The sequence below is a fragment of the Orycteropus afer genome, unplaced genomic scaffold (genome assembly GCF_000298275.1).
Source record: "Orycteropus afer afer isolate SDZICR_OR568_19922 unplaced genomic scaffold, OryAfe1.0 scaffold00145, whole genome shotgun sequence".
Classification (NCBI taxonomy): Eukaryota; Metazoa; Chordata; class Mammalia; order Tubulidentata; family Orycteropodidae; genus Orycteropus; species Orycteropus afer.
Genome location: NW_006921732.1, coordinates 4,495,190 through 4,512,134, shown reverse-complemented (window position 1 = coordinate 4,512,134; position 16,945 = coordinate 4,495,190). Strand labels below are relative to the sequence as shown.

General features: G+C 40.2%; 1 pseudogene; it reads left to right on the top strand.

The window, feature by feature from the left end:
- The first annotated feature begins 2,157 nt into the window (after positions 1-2,157).
- LOC103201285 lies at positions 2,158-4,468 on the top strand (annotated as a pseudogene).
- The last annotated feature ends 12,477 nt before the right edge of the window (positions 4,469-16,945 follow it).

Genomic DNA, 16,945 nt, shown 5'->3' with positions numbered 1-16,945 from the left:
TCGGAATCAGTTCCTGCCTGCCCAGAAGGCAGCTGGTGGCAGAGTGCCCAGTCTGGGTTGGAAGTCCTGCCAGCTGAGAAGGTGTGTGGGGATGGAGAACGGCCATGGCCACCCCTCCATTCACTAGGAGGGTGTGGAGTACAAGGGGAATATCACACCTTTCTGTTCACCAGCCACCTGTGTGGTTGTCCATGCAGTCTTTGGCAAGCGGAACTGATTATCAGGTTGCTGCTCTGATTGGAACGCCACTTGGAAATGTTCAAAATGGTGGTGGTGCCATCAGGCCAGTTGACAGTCCACAACCGTGTTTGTCTCCTTATTTATGGCTTTCATTCAGTTTCTTCCACTAGTCAGTATTTTGTCCACTTCTTTCTCCTTCCTTTTGAAGTTCAGGGTTCCAGGATTATCTTCTGGATCTGTTTCAATTGTTTTCCCATTTCTTTATGGTAGAGGGTCTAGGAAGCTTGTCTGCCTATTCTGCCATCTTGCCAGAAGTCTCCCCTATAGGATTTCCAAGGCTGTAAATCTTCACAGGGAGCTCTGGTGGCATAGTGCCTAAGGCACTTGACTGCTAACCAGAAGATTGGTGGTTCAAACCCATCAGCTACTCCTTGGAAGGAAGATTGGGAAATCTACTTCCGTAGTGATACTGCCTTGGAAAGCCAAGGAGGGGTCACTGAGTCAGAGCTGACTCAATGGCACATAACACCAACAACAAATCTTCACAGAAGAAGACTGTCACATTTTTCTCCTGCGGAGCAGCTGATGGGTTTGAACTGCTGACCTTAAGTTAGCTGCCAAGTGCTTTACTACTGCACTGCCAGGGCTCCTTTAGAAATATACATGGAAATAAAAAACATCAAATTCTGGGTGCAGGGTGAGGGGAAAGAGGAGAAGACAACTGAGAAGGGAAATACACAGGGCTTTAATTTTATTGGTAATGTTTATCGGTGGGAACACAGTATTAATTGTATTATTTTCCATTTGCGTATCTGAAATGTTTTATTGAAATTGGAATATGTAGCTTAATGCCAAAATGAGCATTTCTGATAAGGCTTTACCCTATTTCCTTGCACAGACGTACCAATAAACAATAGACAAAACTTGAGCCACTATCTCTGCCTCTGCCTTCGATTTAAGGCTAAAAAGGTGAGTTGAGGTCAGATTGGGCAGGATTTTGAATGCTTGCTCTTTATCATGAGATTATTGAGAAAGTGCTAAAAGGTTTTCAGCAAGGGGAGAAACATGGTCAGATTTGTGTTTTAAGATGATCAGTCTGGCTTTGTAAAGAATAGATTCAATGCAGCATAATACAGTTCACAAAGTCCATGCTCTGCATCCTAGTGAAATGAGTAGTGTCCAGGTTTTTAAAGCTTATGAGTGGCCATCTAAGACACAGCTATTAGTCTCTACTCGTCAGGAGCAGAAGAGAAACCAAAGTCTCAGAGAAGAAATAAGTCTACAAAGCTAATAGCCTACAAAAGCCACAGCCTAATCTACCCTGAGACCAGAAGAATTAGATGGTGCCCAGTTACCACTACCTACCATTCTGACTAGGATTACAACAGATAATCCCAGGTAGAATGGAAGAGAAATGTAGAACAAAACTCAAATTCTTAGAATAGACCAAACTGGACCAGTTGAGACCAGAGGACTCCCTGAGACTATCGCTCTGAGATACTTTTAAAACCTTGAACAGAGACTATCCCCTGAGGTTACCATTTAGTGAAACAACAGAATGGCACAGAAAATAAATGAAATTACCCCTAAATATGGTACTCTACTAAAAAGTCATCTATATGAGACCAAAAGGTCAAGATTTACTCTAAAGCAAAGATCAGAAGATACGGGGCAGAGAACCTGGAGTGCTGGAAATGGAACAACCAGAATACAATTAAAGAGAATGTTGACACATTGTGAAAAATGTAACTAATGTCACTGAAAAGTTTATATGGGAACCTCGTCTACTGTGTAAAGTTTTACCAAAAACACAATAAAATATTACTTAAAAAAATAATAATGGATAGGATGGAAGTTGAGAATATGGCAAAGAGATAAACTAGAGGATATTACAGTAGTTCAGAAGATAGTATATGAGGTCTATAAACCAGGGCTTTAGTTCTTCTTTCCATAAACAACCTGAGGTAATCTTGCAAAATGGTTTGCTACTCACTTAACCCATAAAATCATACAAATCAAAAGGTTCAAATCTTTTATTTATTTATTTAGTATCTCTCATAAGTTTGGTCTGGTTTTTAACAAATTCACTTAGTTTCTGCTTATCTAGAAATCTCCTAATTTCACCATCATATTTGAGGGATAATTTTGCCAGATATACAATTCTTGGTTGAAAATTTTTCTCTTTCAGGGTTTTATATATACCATCCCATTGCCTTCTCACTTGCATGGTTTCTGCTGAGAAATCAGAGCTTATTCTTACTGGCTGTCCTTTGTAGGTAACTTTTTGTTTTTCCCGTGATGCTTTCAGGATTCTGTCTTTGTCTTTGGTTTTGAAGAGTTTGATGATGATGTGTCTTGGTGATTTTCTTTTGGGGTGTATCCTGTTTGGGGTTCGTTGGACTTCCTGAATGGATATATTCTCATCTTTCATCATTTCAGGGAAGTTCTCCTCCAGCAAATCTTGGACAATTTTCTCAGTGGTTTTGTGTTTCTCTTCTTGTTCTGGAATTCCAGTGACACATAAGTTATTCCTTTTATGGTATTCCACATGAACCTTAGGCTTTCTTCATTTTGCTTTGATTTTTTTTCTGATTGATCCCTTTCCAGAGAAGTATTCAGGTATTTGTCTTCAATCTCATTAATTCTGCCTTTCATTGCATCAATTCTACTCCTTTGCCTTTCCAATGTGTCATTTATTTCTGACAATTTAGTATTAATCTTCTGGATTTCTATCTGTAGATTTAGAATCATTTCTAATTTTTCATTTATTTTGTCATTTTGTTCTTGTATTTTCTTCCAAAATTCTTGTAAGGTTTTTTCTGTGTTTTCTTTGGTCTGTCTCTCAATCCTTTGAAGATACCTAAAGATAATTCTTTTGAATTCCTTATCAGGGAGTTCCAATGCTGCTTTTTCCTCAGGGATGTGTTCTGGGTCTGTATCCTGCTCCCTTGTTTCTACCACTTTATCCTGCTTCTTTGTGTGGACTGTGATGGTCTGTTGTCTCTGAGGCATCGTGGCATTGTTGTTTTTAGATCTCTGTTAACTGTTTGTAAAGAGCAACCAAGGGTGATTCAGGCTCCTCTTGGTGGTTTTTTGTCGTTGGCCCTTTGGTGGAGAAGGAGGTAGTGGCTCTCGCTCAGTAAGTGAAGTTGCAGGAGGTGCGGGTGTAGTTGTGTCTTATGGGAACTGTTGTTGTCTCCCACTCAATCAGACACAAATTACAATCGAATAACCTTCAAAAAACTTGTCAGTCTTGAAGGTCCCGAGTGTCTTTGGGGTTGCTGGAAAGCAGAACATGTTCTTAAGCCCCAGGAATCTGCGAGATCACTGTCTCTTTAAATATCCAAAATAGTCAAGCTGCTTTTTAAACGTTCAAAATGGCGGTGTCCTCCAGACTGGCAAAAGTCCACAGCTTACCCCACCTTTCTCTTCACCTTCTCCATTTGTTCCCCAGCCACCGTGCACAGTCCTCCGTGCAGTCCCTGGCCAGCAGGATGATTTTTAGGTTAATTCTTAAGTCCTACCACCATTCAGGACTCTCCAAGCTGTCTGTGCCGTCAGGATCACTCACGACCGCTGCCAGACCGCAGCTCCGTATGTCTCCTTTTTTGGTATTTTCACGCAAATTCTTCTGCTAGTTGGGGTTAAGTCCACTTCTATATCCTTCCCTTCAAGGCTCAGGGGTCCAGGATTATCTTCTGTGTCTGTGTTAATTGGTTTCCTTTTCTTTGTTGAAGAGGGTCTGTGCAGTCTTTCTGCCTAGTCCGCCATCTTGCTGGAACTCCCCAAAAGGTTCAAATCTTGAGGTCCATTTTAAAAGTACCAGTGAAACTGGCTAGGCCATCAACTGTGTGCTTATCTGAAAAGCCTCCAAGTATCTGGAAGATGTCACTTTGCAGAAGCAATGTGTGCCATTCCAATGTTTCAGTGGTAGAGTTGGTAGATGTGTCCAGGCCACACAGGAGGGTTGGACACAGGATCAGTGGCCCAAAAAAAGTACTGAAGTTTTGCTGCACTTGCTTAAAAATGCAGAGTCATGCTGATCTTAAGGGTTTGGATGTAAATTGTTTGGTCATTGAGCACATGCAGGTGAACAAAGCCCCCAAGATACACCTCTGCACTTACAGAACTCATGTCCGATTAACCCATATCTGAACTCCCCCTGCACATAGAGATGATCCTTACTGAAAAGGAGCAAATTGTTCCTAAACCAGGAAAGGAAATTGCACAAAAGAGAAAGATATCCCAGAAGAAATTGAAGAAACAAAAACTTATGGCTCAGGAGTAAATTCAGTTTAAAATAAAATGCAAATAAAAGTAAATAAATAAACCAGGACATTAATGGTAGGGATGGAGAGAAAGTGAAAGATAGAAGAGTCAAGAAGGAAACAGAAGCAACAGGACTCAGAGAGTGTTTGGATGTGCAGTGAAAAGACTTAAGGATGGCTCCTCTGAAATCCTTGCAAATGCTCTCTGTACATTTAATTTAAATTATTTGGCACTTAGTAGTTAAAGCATTCTGCTGCTACCCAAAAGGCTGTTCAAACCCACCAGTCACTCCATAGAAGAAAGATGAGGCAGTCTGCTTCCCTATACAGCCTTGGAAACCTATGGGGACAGTTCTATACTATACTATAGGGTCACTATGAGTCTGAATCAATTCAAGGGCAGTGGGTTTGGTTTGATTTTGGCACTTACACATATCTAGTGTGTTATGGTTATTTTACTTTTCGCGCTTATTCTTTGTTTCCTCAATAGACTGGGAGTTTTTCAAAGGTAGAAATTTTTCTTTTTGGCTCCTCCTCACCACCCATTCCCTTGATTTGAGTCAGAGCTTACTGGAAAGGTAAGTTAGTAGGAGGGGAAGAGGTACTGGAAAACATGGTTTGGAGCCAAAAGAATTAATAGTCTGATGGCATGGGCAAGGCTGTCCAATAAAAGTGAATCCTGGGGCTATCTGGATAAGGCAAGCCTATTGAAGCAACAAGAAAGAGGATCTAGAGCAAAGGATGAGTTGAAAGGTGATGAAGAGAAACTCAGGGACAGATTTTGATAGCAAAGATGGGCTCACCAGAAAGAGTTCAAGATCAGAGGGAAGGAGGTAGTGAGCACAGAGGCCTTGTAAATTCTTTTGGATAAGTCATTATTGATTAAAAGCTCTGCTCTGCAAATTAGCAATCTTGATTCTTAGTGATGCATAGGAAATGCTTCTAATACTAAATGGTAATTTGCTAGATTGAGTTAATTAATTCCAATCTAGTGTTACAACAAATACAACCTCTTGAACACTAAAATTGTACTTAAAAAACAAGTAATTACACGTGTATTTGTATGTTCTGTAAGAATTTCCGGGTATATAGTAGAGCTGACAAGGGACAAGTTTGTAGTCACTTCTTGGCCACAGCCAGCTACCCAGAGGGAGCAAGTGACAGGACCTGTGTACTCTGGACCATGGTCGCAGGGGACATCAAACTCAATAGGTATAACACATTGCACAAAAACATTGTTCCACATCCTACTTTAGAGAGTAACGACTGGGATCTTAAAAGCTAGCAAGCGGCCATCTAGATGCAACAATGGGCAAAGAAGAATGAAGAAAACCAAAGATACATGAAAACGATTAGTCTAAGAAACTGGAATACCATGCAGTCCTCAGCCTATATGACTATAAGACCAGAAGATGGTGCCCGGCTACCACTGTCAATCACTTGGTGGGGGATCTATGTTGGAGAGCCTGGATAGAGTGGGAGAACAATGTGAAACAAAAATCAAAATCATAAAAAAAAAAAAAGATGGGGGGACCAGTTTTGCTGGTCTGACAGAGCATGGTGGATCCTCTGAGACTATGGTCCCTAGCTGCCCTTCAGGTCAAGCTTATGTCCCAATAGGACAGAAAAGTAAGAATTGAACCCACTCCTGTGGCTTCTAGCCAAACAAAAGACAGGCATATGAGCTGAACATTTATATTAGATACACTCCTTGGAGAGATCAATCATGGAAGAATAGAAGGACTGTGTACGCACAGGGAAACAGCTCAGGGGGCAGGAGTACATGGGAGGGAAGGACACAAGGAAGAGGTAACTATGAGGGAGGAATAAGGAAGAGGGCTGTTGCATTGTGGGAAATTCAGTCAATGTCATGAGACAGTATTTGTGAGCTGCTATATGGAAAAGGAATTTGCTCTGTAAACTTTTACCCAAATCATAATTAAAATTTTTTAAAAAAGTAATTGTTGTTGTTGTTGTTATGTGCCATCGAGTCAGACCTGACTCATAGCAAACCTCTCCTTGGGTTTCCGGCAGTATCACTATGGAAATAGATTGTCCCATCTTCCTTCTGAGGAGTGGCTGGTGGGTTTGAACCGCCAGCCTTCTGGTTAGCAATCAAGTGCCTTAGGCACTATGCTATACTTTATTAATTTATTCAATAACTTATTTTAAAAATAACTTTTGTTGAGTACCTATTATCTTACATGCTCTGTTCCTATGTTGTTATGTGCCGTCGAGTTGGACTCGACTCATAGTGACCCCTCCTTGGGTTTCCGAGGTAGTATCACTACGAAGTAGATTGCCCAACCTTGCTTCCGAGATATGTGTGTGTGTGTGTGTGAGTGTGTATAAAACCAAAAAAACCAAACTCACTGACATTCAGTCAATTCTGACTCATAGTGACCCCCTTTGGGTTTTTGAGGAGGTAAATCTTTATGGACATAGATTGCCCAGTCTTCCTTCCACGGAGTGGCTGGTGGGCTTGAACCACCAATCTTCTGGTTAGCAGTCAAATGGCTTAGGCACTATGCCACCAGAGGACCACATAATAGGAAGGTCTAAACCCAGGCAGTGTTTTGTTCTGTTGACCATAGGGTTGCTATAAGTCAGAACTAACTTAACAGCACCTAACAATAACAAACTTGTCTTGGGGGTCAGGGAAGACTTCCTTCAAAAGTAATGTTTAAACTGAAATTTGAACAGTGATAAGCTGGGAAAACAAGTGGGAGGAGACAGTGGGAGTGACATTGGCATGTATGAAGGCCCAAAGGCTTTAAGGAGCATGTTTGTTCAGGGGTGTGAAAAGTTTTGAATACATGTAGTCCCTGACTTATGACATGTTTGAGTTATCACAAACTGCATTTACTATTGACCTTTTTTTTTAGGTTTTGTACATCTTACTGTTAGTAGTATGTATTACATACGATGTTTCAGCATGTAATTTGCTGATATTATCATTCTAACACTAAACCACAATGACAGAGATTGGATTTACAAAGATGTTGATGATAAAAGGCAATAATAATGAAAACTAAAAAAGAAAATGAGGTATTTGGCTTACGTCAGAACCTACTTATGACTGAGCAGTCTGAATAGAACCCCATCATAAATTGGGGATTACCTGTATAAATTGGAGCACAGAATGTGGGATATAAGACAAAGTTGAGAGACTACTGGAGGTCAGCTCATTCAGGAAATTGTGGTCATATTGGAATATTCACAGATCCCCTCTCTGGGCCTGGCTCTATTCTGGCTACTAGGAATGTATGGAATTGAATCAGACCTTAAAGCTCGTTAATCCCAGGCTTTAAAGAGCTCATAATCAAGAGAGATACAGAAAGTTAGACAATAAGAATGCAGCATGATAACTATGATGATAGATGTAAAAAGAAGTTTTCATGGGAATGTGCAGATGGGCACTTAAGAAATAAAACTATCTCATCACACTGCTTTTAAAGTTATTTCATGTTGCTTCCAAATTCTTATTTGGAAGGACTAAATTTAGATTAATGTTGTTTTTAGACAGAAAAACATTTTAGCCATTTAGGCTACAAAACGGGAGCTTATGGTTGCTTAGTGCCTAAGGCACTTGACTGCTAACCAGAAGGCTGGCGGTTCAAACCCATCAGCCACTCCTCGGAAGGAAGGTTGGGCAATCTACTTCCATAGTGACACCACTGCAGAAACCCAAGGAGGGGTCACTATGAGTGAGGTCCGACTCGACAGCACATAACAACAACAACAACAGGCAACAAAACAATTTCTAGTGCAGAACTTGCTTTCGGCCTCTATACTACATCTTCCTTTCCTTTTCATAAACTCCCACTCATCCTTTAAGACTCTGAGGAACTGTGTCCTTCCCATTTTATCCCAAGCAGTGTTACATATCTACTCCTCTGTGTCCTAAAGAACTCTGCTATAAACCTTGTTATAGCATCTATCACAACACAGCATAACTGTTTATTTGCTTATCATCTTCTAGACTTCTTTTTTTTATTGTGATTTGAGAAAATTCATCTTCTATACAGCAGTTCACATACCCTTTGTCTCATGACATTGACTGCAATTTCCCACAATGCAACAGCTCTCTTCCCACTTCCTCCCCATAGTTCCCTCTTCCCTGTATCCTTCCCTCCCATGCAATTCTGCCCACCAATCTGTTTCCTTATCCAGTCTGCAACTCTCTGTCTCTTGAGTGGTGCATTTAATTCATCGACATTCAGTGTAATTATCAACAAGTATGAATTGGTTGCATTCATTTTGTTACGTATTTTTGTGTGGTGTTCCTGGTTTCTTTGTTCCATATAATTTTCTATGCTGAACTCATTTTGTTTATGAATTGTGTTATCACTTCCTTCATTGCTGTTGTTTTAGTAGTTGTGAAATATTTGTGCTTTTCCTCTTTTTTATTGTGATGTCAAGGTTTATCATTTTTCTTTGAGGTTACCCTATGATTTATAATTTTCTCCCTGAGTTTAGAACAGTTCATTCTAACTTGCAACTCTCTTGACTTCCTTTTCTGGTTACCTAGTGCCACTCTGACAAGAATATACCACAAATGGGATGGCTTGAACAGACAGGAGTTTATTATCTTACAGTTTGAGAGGCTAGAAGTCCAAGTTCAAAGTGCCAGGCTCTAGGGACTGTGTGAAAGTCCCTCAGCCTTGGGCTTCAGCTCTGGCTCTTGCTCCTGGCCCAGTGAAGCTAGAGTCATCTCTTCACTCAGGCAGCTACTGGCTGCTGAGGCTCACAAGCCCAATATTAACAAATAAAATGGCACAGTCCTGATGTTACCAAACACAGCAGGCCATTGATTCAAGTTTATTGAAAGTCCCAGGATTGGCAGAACATGGCAAGGTGCTGAATAACAACACTGCTACATGCAGGGTTCAAGTGTCCCATAAGCTAGAGACCATTCCCAAAGCTGTTTCTTATATACGGGAAGCAGTCCACCATGGAGTTAATTACCATTCTCACCATGGGGAATAGGTACATTTAGCTTCCCAGCCACTCAACTAGGCCCAGCCAAGCTGACACACAAACTTAACCATCACACTTCCTTACCATTTTAAAAGTCTGTAACTACACTATTTTCCCCCTCTTTTTGTTTTGTAGTTGTCCTCATTTGCCAATTGATGTTTCTGGTTTCCTTGTTTACAATCTTGTAAGCTTATTTTACTTTGAATGCTTCCATAACTGGGTTGGTTTCTGGGTTATGTCATCATGTTTATTAATGGTCAGTTGTTGCTTGTCATTATTTGTCCTCTGTCCAAAGGACTCCCTTTAGCATCTGTTGTCAGGTTGGTCTGGTTTTAACAAATTTCTTTAATTTTTGCTTATCTGGAAATCTCCTAATTTCACCATTGTATTAGGGGACAATTTTGCTGGGTATATAATTATTGGTTGGAAATTTTTTTCTTTCAGGGTTTTATATATACCATCCCATTGCCTTCTTGCCTGCATGGTGTCTGCTGAGAAATCATAGCTGTGTTACTGGTTGCCCTTTGTAGGTAACTTTTTGTTTTTCCCATGCTGCTTTCCTTGGAAGGAAGGTTGGACAATCTGCTTCTGTAGTGATACTGCCTTGGAGGGGTCAATATGAGTCAGGTTCGACTCAACGGCAGTGAGTTTGGTTTGGTTTTTTTGCTGCTATTTGGGTTCTTTCTTTATCTTTGGTTTGGTGAGTTTGATGATGATATGTCTTGATGGTTTGGGGTTTGTTGGACTTCTTGAGTGGATATATTCTCATCTTTCATCGTATCAGGGAAGTTCTTTTCCAATAAATCTTCAACAATTTTGTCAGTGGTTTTATTTTTCTCTTCCTGTTCTGGAATTCTGATTACATGTAGGTTATTCCTTTTGATGGTATCCCACGTGAACCTTGGGCTCTCTTCATTGTGTTTTGATCTTTTTTCTGATTGATCCCTTTCCAAAGAAGTGTTCAGGTATCTGTCTTCAATGCCATTAATTCTGTCTTCCATTGATTCCATTCTACTCCTTTGCCCATTCAAAGTATTATCTGTTTCTGAAAATTCAGTATTAATCTTCTGAATTTCTATCTGTAGGTTTTGTATCATTTCTAATTTTCATTTATTTCATCATTTTGTTCTTGTATTTTCTTCCAAAATTGTTCTAGAGTTTTGTCTGTGTTTTCCTTAACTTTGTCAGTGTTTTCCTTGATCTGTCTCTCAATCCTTTGAAGATACCTAAGTATAATTCTTTTGAATTCCTTATCAGAGAGTTCCAATGTTGCCTCTTCTGCAGGGATGTGTTCTGCTCACTCATTTCTCCTGCTTTATCTTGCCTCTTTGTATGGACTGTGATGCTCTTTTGTCTCTGAGACATTGTGACTTTGTTGTATTTATATTTAATTGGTAATTGAATGTTGAAGTGATTTGCCTGAGACTTTTTTTTTTTTTAAATGTGTCTGAGTAAGCAGGGTACTGTGGTCCTCTATTCACTCATTGGCAGCACTTATGCACTCAGCACCTGTCTCCTGGTGAGTGTAATGGAGAATGAGAGTAGCTCTCTGTTAACTGTTAACTGTGCCTGCTCTGGGCTCTCCAGATCTCTGTTAACTGCTCGTGAAACAGTTAAGGGTGAATTGGGCTCTTATTGGTGGTTGTGTATTGTTGGCCAGTGGGTGCAGAGTGAAGTGGTGGCCCTCACTCAGTAAGGAGCGCTGCAGGAGGTGAGGGTATAGTTGGGTCATATGGGGATGGTTGCTGTCTCCCACTTTCCTGTCCTCAGTGTCTAGTATGTCCTTGCCATTCCTCGCAATTGGAGCCTATTCTTAGGTCCCTAGAATATGAGAGAACACTGTCACTTTAAATATCCAAAACAATCGAACCACTTGTAAACATTCAAAATGGCTAGCCCCCCCCCCCCCGGATACCCAAAAGTTCACAGCTCAGTTTGTCTCCTTCTTTATTGCTTTCCCTTTTATTCACCAGCCACCAGTGCAGTCCTCCATGCAGGCCCTGGCTAGCAGGGCCAATTTTTAGGTTAGTTCTTAGGTCCTAACGCCACTTGGCAATATCAGAACTGTCCATGCCATCAGGATCACTGACAGTCTGTAGCTCCATATGTCTCCTTTTTCGCTGTTTTCATGCAGGTTCTTCTACTAGTTGGAGTTTAGTCCACTCCTGTATCCTTCTTTTCAAAGCTCAGATCTCCAGGATTGTCTTCTGTATCCATATTAATTGGTTCCTCTTTTATTTGTTGAAGAGGCTCTGTGTAGTTTGTCTGCCTATTCTGCCATCTTACTGGAGCCTCCCTCCTAGACTTCTTAAGCATAGAGATTTTTCTTTATCATCCTTCAATCAATAGTCAACAAATATTTATTAGACACCTACTATATTCTAAGCAAGAAGTACTAGTGATGGAATGGTTAAGTGCTTGGTTGCTAAACAGAAGTTCAGTGGTTTGAACCCACCGTCTACTCTGCAGGAAAAAGATGTAGCAGTCTGCTTCCATAAAGATTTACAGCTTTGGAAACCCTATGTGGCAGTTTTACTCTGTTCTATTCCACCGTGAGTTGGAATACAACTCAACAACTATGGTTTTGATTTTGGTTTATATGGTTTGGGTTTTACAGGCATCATGCTAAGTGCTTCAGATTCAATGATCATCTGGATAGATTCAATCCCTGCCCTCACATAACTTATTGTCTAGCACAGAAATAAATGAGCAAGAACAGTAAGTACGACAAATGCTATGATAAGAGAACTGTAAAGTGTCATGGAGAGCCCAGAGCAGGCACAGTTAACTTACTTTAGGGGGATTATGGAAGGATTTCAGAAGGAAGTAATTTAAACTGAGAAGTGAAGGATAAACAGGAGTTAACTAGGCAAAGCAAGGGTCCGGAGTGGAGAGAGAACAACACATTCAAGAAACTGAAACAAGTTCACTGAGTAGTCTACTTTTAGGGTGGGAGATTGAGGCGCAGGAAAAAAAGCAGTTAGAGATAGATAGCACAATGATGTGTACTAAGAAAGTACCATGTAATTGTTTATTGAATGTATGAATGAGTCATTCAAAAATCTGAGCAAATGAGACTTTGGGAGAGACACATGTGTTTGTGATAGTTTGTTCCCTAGTCACTGGAAGCATTGTATTGTATTGGTTAGAAGTCTGAACTCTCATACCAACTACTCAGATTTTAATTCCAATTTTGACAATTAGTAGTTGAGTGACCTTAGACCAATAACCTCTCTGTATATCATTTTTCTCATCTGAAAAATAGAGATGATAGTAACACTTTATAGGATTGTCATGAAGATTAAATGAATTAATAACCAAAAAATCAAACTCACTGCCATCAAGCTGATTCTGACTCTTAGCAACTCCCATTAGGTTTCCAAGGGTGTAAATATTTAGGGAAACAGATTGCCTCATTTTTCTTCCATGGAGTGGCTGGTGGGTTGGAATGATCAACTTTTTAGTTAGCAGTGAACTGCCTCAACCACTACACCACCAGGGCTCCTTAAATGAGTTAATACCATATATAAATAAAGTACTTAGATCAGTGCCTAGAACTAAGCACTGTGTGTTTGCTATTATTATTTCTTCATTTATCAACAACACTTATTGAGGTCTGGGCATTGTGCTAGATGCTGTGAGAATGATATGTGACTCTTGCTATGGAGAAGAACCATAAAATCTGGTGAGAGAGAAGATCCATTAATAAGTAATTACAACACGGTGCATTCAAGTGAGGTGATAGCAGTAAATGGTGAAGAATTGAAGGAGAGTGACTCATTTTCTCCAAAGAAGCCAGAGGAGGCTTCAGAGAGAAGGATACATTTAAATTGGGTGACATGGAATGAACAGTTTGCCAGCAGAGAGAAGGAAGGTGTTCCAGGCCAAAGAAGCAGCATATTGTAAAGGCTCAGAAGGCTATAAGCCTAATGCATGTTTAGGAAATGGCAAGAGATTCTTAAAACAATTATGTTCCAAGATCTCAGCTAGGAATTTTTCGGTGGCCTCAATTAGGAGAATGTGTGTGTGTGTGTGTGTGTGTGTGGTGAAGGGGGAGATATTTGTGAACTGCAGCAGCAACACTATCAGAGGGGGGTCACCAGAACAACCATCTGTAAAATTTTTGTACAGTGTTTCAGCAGAAGTTTATTGTTTTTTATAAAAATATCCCTGTAGTTAGTTATAACAATAAACACATTTTTCATAAACCCAGTTTACATGTGTCAATTTATCTGCAAGGCTAAAACTCTATGCTAACTTACCTTTTGAACCTTCTATTATGCTCTGGGTACAATTACAAAGACAGTTTGAAGCACGTGGTTTCATCAGCATGCGCTATAAGCACTGTTGTTTTCATCACTACAGGCATTTTAAGAGTCACCGATTTTGTCAAAGTTTGTGATGTTACAGCTACAATATTGTGGTAAGTAGTATTTGTGAACCTGTATCAAAAGCTTTTTTTGAGAAAGAAGTAGTAATTAAAGGAAAAGAAGAAGAAAAATCACTAGTGGCTTCCACTCATTTACTAATAATGTTGTAACTAATAATGTGTGGAAAGATTTTATAAAACAGATTTGTTGTTAATATTCATAAAAAAATTTTTAAAAGACCAACTCTATAGGACAGATTCCAACTCACAGCAACTCTACAGAACAGAGTAAAACTTGCCCCATAGGGTTTCCAAGGCTGTAAATCTTTACAGAAGCGGACTGATTCATCTTTCTTCCATGCAGCAGTGGGTGGGACCTTTTGGTTAGCAATCATATATTTTAATAGTATTCATCTAATCTAAGAAATATTACATTGAAGCAATTTACAACAATATTAATTACATATTATTCTATGATTAAAATCGATTAGTAATAAACATTACTAAGGATTCTGTATGGTCTGCTGTGGTGCAGTGAATTATTTAGTATAGCTCTTTTATCCATGTTCTCTTTGATTCCACCCAGATGACTGGGTGGAACTATGCAAATGTGAGGTGCTTGTGGCCCACCAAGGCAGTTGGATACCTTATTAATAATGTAAATAACATACATGGTACCTATGGTAGTTAAGGTTGGAGGTCAACTTGGCTGGGTCATGATTTTGAGTGGTTTGACAGCTGGATGTAATTATTCCGCATGATGAGATTGGATGTGGTGGAATCACTTCCATGGTAGAATTACCATTATGGTGGAATCTGCTGTAAGCGGTTAATCAGTTAAAGGGGAGTTGCCTTCAGGGTGTGGCCTACTTCCAGTATACATGGAAAGGACACTAGATTTGGCTTATTGTCATCTCCAGTGCCTGGACTTGAACCAGTGGCCTACCATGGTGCCACTTGGATACTGCCTTCGCAGCCTGTATGCCAACAAGGATTCAGCAGCCTCAGCAGCCAGAAGCCTGCTGTACTGCCTGCTGATCTTGAGTTTGTCAGCCCCTGCTGCTGCATGAGTCTGGAGAAGTCTCCAGCTTGCTCCAGTGGGCCTGGAAGGCAGAGCTGAAGCCCAAGGTGGAGTAGCCTCTACCTAGAATCCAGAGAAAGAAAATTTTCCCCTAGAGCGACACTCTACATTCAGACTTCCGGCCTCCTAAATTTTAAGAGAATAAATTTCTGTTTGTTAAAGCCATCCATTTCTGGTATTTCTGTAACAGCAACACTAGAGAATTAGGACAGTACCCTTGTGGGGGGGTGGGGCCAAGGAAATAAGGTGTATGGAACCCTAACATGGGGTTTGGTCAGTTTTACCATTCTTCCAAGCTTAAAATGAGTCATCTCAGGGGCAGAAAGGGCTATCTCATTAACATCAAGAAAAAAGAAGCAGGAGTAGAGTGCATCCTTGGATCTGAGAGACCTGCATTGGACCTCCTCCACCCAGGAGGCAGAAAGATGGCAGCAGTAGAGGCAGCAGAACCAAGAGACTAGCATGAAAGAGAGTGGCGGGTTTCTTAACCCTTGGAGAGAGAAAGCTGAGTCCTTTGGGAAGGAGTCTTGCTGGTGGAATAAGTGCCTCTTTGGGCACATATCAACAGAGCTAAAAGACTTTGTAATACTTGCCTGAGTGGAGCAGAGGCTGAAACCAGAGAACTGTGTCTGCAGCATGTCTGGGAAGAAGTCCTAATCAAAGAATTGTATCCTGTGTCATTTCTAATCCTGAATTGTAACATGTTATTTCCCTAACAAACCCCATAATTATGAGTATTGACTGTGAGTTATGTAAGGCCATTGCAATGGATTATTGAACCCAGTAGAGAAGTAGAGAGTGATAGGGAGGGACAGTTGGTGTCAGGATTGGTAAAAAGTTTCACAAGTTGTGACATGTCCAACTTCTGTTTCATAAGAATTAGCCTTTGAGTTGTTGATCTTGATCTCTCTTTCCCTTGTGAAGTTAGAGGAGGTAAGACGACACCTCCCCCACATCCTTTTTTCACTCAGTATGGAATGAGGTCCATGGGGTGGGTGGGAGGGAAGGTGACACCATGAGTTACCATACTTGGTGACACCAACCCTGGTGATGCCACTGGCATTTTTATAAGTTATCTCTTTTCTTTTCATAAGAACTTAGGAGGAGAAAATTATCAAAATTTTAGAGATGAGAAAATATCATCAGAAAGATTGAGAGACTTGTTCAAGGTCACAGAAAATGGTGGGCTTCAACTGGAATCCAAGTCTGTGTTGACTCCAAGGTGTGTGTTCTTTGCCCTTTTTCTGGGGATAGGATGGGGCAAGATGAAAATGACCTTGTAAGTTTTTAATATAATTAACTGTAGGAGCTCTGGTAACAAAGTGCCTAAGGCACTTGACTGCTAACCAGAAGGCTGGTGGTTCAAATCCACCAGCCACTCCTTGGAAGGAAGGTTGGGCAATCCTACTTCTGTAGTGATACTGCCTCGGAAACCCAAGGAGGGGTCGCTATGAGTTGGGGCCGACATGACGGCAAATAACAACAACATAGTTAACTGTACAATATATTTATTTTAAACGTTAATAATGTTGGAGGGCAATTTTTTAAAATAGAAATTCCATTTCTCTCAGACTTCTTAAATAAAAGAAACTGACTATAAATTAAACTTTTTTGGATATCTCAAGGTTATTATCATGACTATTATGTATTATTCTATGCTGTTCTATGTTAATATCCTGAAGGTTTGTTAAGAGATGGTTATCTTACAGCTTTGGTTCCAAAACTGTTCACCAAAGAAACCGAGGGTACTTCAGCTAACTCACAGGGGCACTACGGGATATTTATAACATTTAAGGGAAATACTGAGATACTCAACATCTGTCTGACACCACGTAAGTTTGGCTTTAAGGTTTCAACATTAGACCCTGCTACATGCCTCTGGATGGTTTCAAATCTCTCTGAAATTGGGTTTTGGAGGTGGCTGTGATTAAAAAAAAAAAAAAAAACATACTAAGCAAAAATTAATGTGGAACAAGAAACAGGTGTGGCAGTACATAATCTGATTCCAAAGTTTTAGAAGTGAATTGCCCAACAGGCACATACAACTCATTATATAAAAGATTATAT